General features: G+C 46.6%; 1 pseudogene; it reads left to right on the top strand.

Annotated features, from left to right (window-relative positions):
- The first annotated feature begins 905 nt into the window (after window positions 1-905).
- Window positions 906-6,265, top strand: LOC128929071 (large ribosomal subunit protein uL11 pseudogene; annotated as a pseudogene).
- Window positions 6,266-7,105: the final 840 nt, after the last annotated feature.

The following is a 7,105-nucleotide window of genomic DNA, read 5'->3' as shown; positions in this document are numbered from 1 at the left end:
ACACCAACTTCAACCCTCACACCCTTAAGTTGGTAAACCAAAGCCAGCAAAAAAACAAAAAACAAAAAAAAACAGAAAACAAATTCTACCTTCATTCCTGGCAAAACAATCAAACCAGAACAGACTATTTCTGCCACATAAAATAAATAAATAAATAATAATAACGGCTTCTGTGGTTGGAAATCATTCGTTATTTTTGCTACCTGAAGCTGAACCGTGAATGAGGCAATGAGACAGGGAAAAAGCCTAGTGCATGTCAAGATTTCAGCTCATCCTCTTCTTCTCTCCAACCCTAGTCCTAAGCTCCTGACTCCACACCCGGATTAGCAACAGCTGCCATCACAAAATCAACCTTTTTTTTTTTTGAGACAGAGTTTTACGCTTTTTGCTCAGGCTGGAGTGCAATGGTGCAATCTCTGCCTCCCCAGTTCAAGCAATTCTCCCGCTTCAGCCTCCTGAGTAGCTGGGATTACAGATAAGTGACACAGTGCCTACTAATTTTGTATTTTTAGTAGAGCCAGGGTTTCACTCTATTGGCCAGGCTGGTCTCAAACTCCTGACCTCAGGTGATCTGCCCACCTCGGCCTCCCAAAGTGCTGGGATTACAGGCATGACCCACCATGTCACACTTGGCTTACAAAATCAACTTTCTAACCTTTTCCAGACATTAACCAAGATGCTTGTGTGGATTGCAAACCCACTTTTCTCTTATAGAATTTGCATCTCTCTCCTTGCATAAGAAGGAAGTATCCAGTGACGGTGAAAAAAACATGGCCTTTGGTATCAGCCAGACCTGGGTTCACACCATAGACTCCTCACTGGAGTCTCACTCAGGAGGCTAACTTATAGGAGGCTGATGCTTGATTGGGAAATTTGTGATAATCTCCCATGAGGATTAAATGAAATGCCTGACACATAGTTGAAACTTACATGTTAGCCTTTTTGCCCTCCTTAGAGGCAGGATGAAAGCAAAACGTATCCTGAGTGCAGATGCCCCTCCTTTGATTGGGCTTTGCTTTACTGAGTCACGGATGCGGTGTTTTCTTTTAGAAATGGAAGGCTTTTGGCAACTCTGCATTGAGCAGGTGTATTGGCACAATTTTGACTTAGCGACGGATGAATGAAATACACTCTCACACCCAGTACAGTGATTTGTGTCATCAACTGCGTTCAGAGGGCAATTGCAGCTAACCAACTCACTGCTCCTCCTCACATTTATTCAGTACAGATTTAATAACAGAGGTTCTAAGTCAACAGCCTTGTGGACAATTAACATGGTTAAAAGATCCTTCACTGAAATATTTTCAAAGGTTAAAAGAGAAGTTTTACAAATAAAAGGTCTTTGTTCCCGGGCCCAGAATAAACACCATGAACGGGGGTAGTTCCCCTTACACCTCCCCCTGAGAGGGCCACCCAACACAGAGTTTACATGAGCAAACAGCTAGAGACAAAGGAATGTGGGGTAAACAGACTTAATTGGGGAAGCTTTTATTTATTTATTTATTTATTTATTTATTTTGAGGCAGAGTCTCGCTCTGTCGCCAGGCGCCAGGCTAGAGTGCAGTGGTGCAATCGCGGCTCACTGCAACCTCCACCTTCCAGGTTCAAGCAATTCTGCTACAGCCTCCTGAGTAGCTGGGACTACAGGCATGTGCCACCATGCCCAGCTAATTTGTGTATTTTTAGTAGAGAGGGGGTTTCACCATGTTGGCCAGGATGGTCTTGATCTCTTGACCTCATGATCCACCCACCTGGGCCTCCCAGAGTGCTGGGATTACAGGTGTGAGCCACCGTGCCCGGCCGCTTTTATTATTCTCAATCTTTACTCTATGACCTGCAGCTCTAACGTAAGAACTGGCTGCCTTCCGTTGGTCTCATTGAAACCTTTCGGCCTTCTAAAAGCTTTGAGACTATAATCTATCACTTCCCTGTATTTCCCTTAATATTTTGCCAGCTACCCCTAGTGAATCCCAACAAACAGTATGTACTCACTTTCGGGTCTCAGTGTCACATTTTGGCAATTCTCACGATATGTCAGATATTTTCATTTTTATTATATCTGTTATGGTGACCTGTGATCAGTGTCTTTGATGTTACCATTGTAATTGGTTTTGGGTGCCACAAACCATGCCCACATAAGATGGCAAACTTAGTTGATAAAAGTGTGTGTTCTGACTATTCCACCAACAGCTGTCCCCCATCTTTGTTCCTCTGCTCTGGCCTCCCTATTTTCTGAGATGTAATAATACTGAATTTAGGCCAATTAATAACTCTACGATGGCCTCTCGGTGTTCAAGTGAAAGGAAGTGTCACATGTCTCTCACTTCAAATCAAAAGCTAGAAATGATTAGCCTTAATGAGGAAGGCATGGCAAAAACCAAGACAGGCTGAGAGCTAGGCCTCCTGCACTAAGCAGTTAGCCAAGTTGTGAATGCAAAGGAAAAGGTTTTGAAGGAAATTAAAAGCGCCGCTCCAATGACACATGAATGATTAGAAAGTGAAGCAGGCTTATTGCTGATAGGGAGAAAGTTTGAGTGGTCTGGATAAAGGATCAGGCCGGGCGCGCTGGCTCACGCCTGTAATCCTAGCCCTTTGGGAGGCCAAGGCGGGTGGATCATGAGGTCAAGAGATCGAGACCATCCTGGTCAACATGGTGAAACCCCGTCTCTACTAAAAATACAAAAAATTACTGGGCACGGTGGTGCATTCCTGTAATCCTACCTACTCAGGAGGCTGAGGCAGGAGAATTGCCTGAACCCAGGAGGCAGAGGTTGCGGTGAGCCAAGATTGCGCCATTGCACTCCAGCCTGGGTAACAAGAGCGAAACTCCGTCTCAATAAAAAAAAGAAAAGAAAAAAAGATCAGACCAGCCACAACACTCCCCTAAGCCAAAGGCTAATACAGAGCAAGGCCCTACCTCTCTTCAATTCTGTAAAGGCTGAGAGGGGTGAAAACCTGCAGAAGAAAAGTCTGAAGCTCGCAGACGTTGGTTCGCGAGGCTTAAGGAAAGAAACTGTCTCCATAATATAAAAGTGCACTTTCGGCTTTCAGCTCGGAGGAGACCAAGGTGCAACTTTCTTCAGTCGTCCCGAATCCGTGTTCATCCAACACCAGCTGTCTCCACCATGCTGCCGAAGTGTGTCCCCAGCGAGATCAAAGTCATATACCTGAGGTGCACCAGGGGTAAGGTCAGTGCCACTTCTGCACTGGCCCCCGAGACCAGTTCCCTGGCTCCATCTCCAAAAAAGGCTGATGATGACATTGCCAAGGCAACGGGTGGCTGGAAGGGCCTGAGAATTACAGTGAAACTGACCATTTAGAACAGACAGGCCCAGATTGAGGTGGTGCCTTCTGCCTCTGCCCTGATCATCAAAGCCCTTAAGGAACCACCAAGAAACAGAAAAACATTAAACACAGCAGGAATATCACTTTTGACGAGATCGCCAGCATTGCTCGACAGATGTGGCACCGATCTTGAGCCAGAGAACTCTCTGGAACCATTAAAGAGATCCTGGGGACTGCCCAGTCTGTGGGCTGTAATGTTGATGGCCGCCACCCTCATGACATCATAGACGACATCAACAGTGGTGCTGTGGAATGGCCAGCTAGTGAAGAAGCACAAAGGAAAACATTTCAGTGAAGGATCATTTAACAACAACAAAGACAAAACACAGAAGTGCAAGGTGAAGCTGCAAGTTGTCCGGAAGATCTGGCCAAGATCATCGATTAAGGTGGTCACGGTGAACAGCAGATTTTCCATGTAGATGAAATAGCCTTCTATTGCAAGAAGACGCCATGTAGGACTTTCATAGCTCGAGAGGAGTAGGCAATGCCTGGCTTTGAAGTTTCAAAGGACAGGCTGACTCTCATGTCACTAGCCTCTCCTTAGGGACTAGTGCAGCTGGTGACTTTAACTTGAGGCCACCCCTCATTTACCATTCTGAAAATCCTAGGGCCCTTAAGAATGATGCCAAATCTACTCAGTCAGTGCTCTAGCCTAGATGACTGCACATCTGTTTACAGCATGGTTTGCTGAATATTTTAAGCCCACCGTTGGTAGCTACTGCTCAGAAAAAAATATTTTTTTCAAAACATTAGTGCTCACTGACAACACACCTAGGCACCCAGGAGCTCTGCTGGAAATGCACAAGGAGATGAATGTTGCTTCCCTGCCTGCTAGCACAAAGTCCATTCTGCAGCCCGCGGACCAAAGAGTCCTTTCCACTTTCAAGTCTGGATCTGGGCAAAGTCAATTGAAACCTACTGGAAAGCACTTATCATTCTAGATGCCATTATGACATTGGGAGGAGGTCAAAATATCAACACTACCAAGAGTTTGAAAGGAGTTGAGTCCAAGCTTTGTGGGTGACTTTGAGGAGATGAAGACTTCAGTAAACAAAGGACCTGCGGACGTGGTGGGAACGGCAAGAGAACTGGAAGTAGAAGTGACACCTAAAGATGTGCCTGCATTGCTGCAGTCTCATCATCAAACTTGAGTGAATGATGAGTTGCTTCTTACGAACGGCAAAGAAAGTGGTTTCTTGAGTTGGAATCTACTCCTGGTGCAATTTGAATTAACAACAAAGCATTTTAAATATAGAAATGTAGTTGATAAAGAAGCAGGTTTTAGAGAATTGATACCAATTTTTTTTTGAGATGGAGTTGCACTCTTATTGCCCAGACTGGAGTGCAGTGGTGAGATCTTGGCTCACTGCAACCTCTGCCTCCCGGGTTCAAGCGATTCTCCTGCCTCAGCCTCCTAAGTAGCTGGGATTACAGGCACGTGCCACCAGACCAGGCTAATTTTTTGTATTTTTAGTAGAAACAGGGTTTCACCATGCTAGCCAGGCTGGTCTCCAACTCCTGACCTAGGTGATCCACCCACCTTGGCCTCCTAAAATACTGGGATTACAGGTGTGAGCCACCGTGCCTGGCCTTGACATCAATTTTGAAAGAAGTTCTACTGTGGGTAAAATGCTATAAAACAGCATCACATGCTACAGAGAAATCTTTCATGAAACGAAACGTCAATCAATGTGTCAAACTTCATTGTTGTCTTAATTATTTATTTAACTTATTTATTTATTTTTTGAGACACGGTTTCAGTCTTGTTGCCTGAGCTGGAGTGCAATGGCGTGATCTCGGCTCACTGCAAACTCTGCCTTCAAGGTTCAAGTGATTCTCCTGCCTTGGCCTCCCAAGTCGCTGGGATTACAGGCACTTGCCACCATGCCCAGACAATTTTTGTAGTTTTGGTAGAGATGAGGTTTCACCATGTTGGCCAGGCTGGTCTCGAACTCCTGACCCCAGGCGAGTGGTTGCCAGGGCCTCCCAAAGTGCTGGGATTACAGGCACGCGCCACCACGCCCAGCTAATTTTTGTATTTTTAGTAGCGACAGGGTTTCACCGTGTTGGCCAAGATGGTCTTGATCTCCTGTCCTCATGATTCACCCACCTTGGCCTCCCAAGGTTCTGGGATTATAGGCGTGAGCCACCATGCCTGGCCACATACAACATCGTACCTGTTCAACCAACATTTATTGAATGCCTGCCCTGTACACTGGCGAGGTGATTAGGTAGTCCAACATTGACCCTGCACTCCAGGAATTCGCAGTCCTGGGTCTCCATCCCCTTCTCTGAACTTACCAGCAAAGGGATGTGGTGTAGCAGTGTCATGCACTTCCCAACTTCTCAGAGGTCTTGGTAATTGTAACACTTTGTCAAAGATGACCAAAAGAAGAAGTCCCATTTTCTTTCCTGAAGGGTCCCAGCAGCAGTGTTCTCCAAAGGATTCCAGCCATTTTCCCCTCTCCCCTCATGCCCTTGCTCACTTAATTCCCAATTCCTGGGCGAGGCTGGACTGGAGTCACCACTGACTCTGGAAAATGGAAGGAGAGTACAATAGAGACCAGAAGCTGGGCCGGGTTCTGTGGCTCACGCCTGTAACCCCGGCACTTTGAGAGGCCAAGGTGGGAGGATCACAGGTCAGGAGTTCAAGACCAGCCTGGCCAAAATGGTGAAACCTCGTCTCTCCTAAAAATACAAAAGTTAGCTGGGTGTGGTGATATGCACCTGTAATCCCAGCTACTGGGGAGGCTGAGGCAGGAGAATCATTTGAACCTGGAGGCGAAGGTTGCAGTGTGCCAAGATTGCACCACTGCACTCCAGCATGGGCAACAGAGCAAAATTCTATCAGAGAGAGAGAGAGAGAGAGAGAGAGAGAGAGAGAGAGAGAGAGAGAGAGAGAGAGAGAGAGAGCGCGAGAGAGAGCTGTAGTTCAGGACCATGAACAGCACCAATGGGTGCCAAACAGGTGAGTCCTATCAGAGAAGACTCTGATAAGATCTTCTCACCCTGCACAAGAGCCAGTCTGAGGGCAGAAGCCACCTGCCTCTCATAAGTTGGGGCTCTTGCTGCTGGAGTAACTGGATTTTTCACTAGAGTTCATGTTGTGAACTGTTACAACCCTCCCCTCCAGGCTGGAAGATGGGGCTGAGAACCAAAAATACCCAGGAACACTTTCCGTTTGTACCCACCAGTGGAGAAACGGGAGTTCCCACTGTTGACTTCTGGGAAAGCAGATGTAAAGAGACCAGGATCTATAGATTTGCCCAAGAGCAATTCCTAAGCCAAGTCACATGGTGCTTTTCTGCTTTAAGCCTCAAAAACCAGTCAATGACATTCAGGCACAAGAGTTCACAGAAAAGGGGCGCCCTGGCGAGGGAAGCCCAGAGCCAAGCTCATCCTTCTCTGCTGGCTTCCTATGGCTCATCTTTCCTGCTGGCTTCCTGTGGCTCTTCCTTCTCTGCTGGCTTCCTCGTCTCTTCCTGTGGCACCTGGAAGTGCTGACCCCCTCTCCTTGAGACTGTTTTTATAGCAATGCATGGCAATTCTGTTCTTCTCATAGCAAAACTCCTCTACTGAATCTTCTCCCTCCTAATGCCCCACTCAAGGACATGAACAACACAAAGTCTGGGGCCCTCCGTTTGCCTTCTCTCCACGGTCCTCTTTCCTTTCTGTCTCAAGCCTCAGGTCTCACTTCCCTGTCTTTGCCTCTAAAATGTGCTTTACCATACCAAATTTCTGGTAAGATAAATGATCTCTA

The sequence above is a fragment of the Callithrix jacchus genome, chromosome 1, assembly GCF_049354715.1.
Source record: "Callithrix jacchus isolate 240 chromosome 1, calJac240_pri, whole genome shotgun sequence".
NCBI classification, from domain to species: Eukaryota; Metazoa; Chordata; class Mammalia; order Primates; family Cebidae; genus Callithrix; species Callithrix jacchus.
The sequence above is the reverse complement of the archived record's forward strand: the minus strand, read 5'-3'. Positions and strand labels throughout refer to the sequence as shown.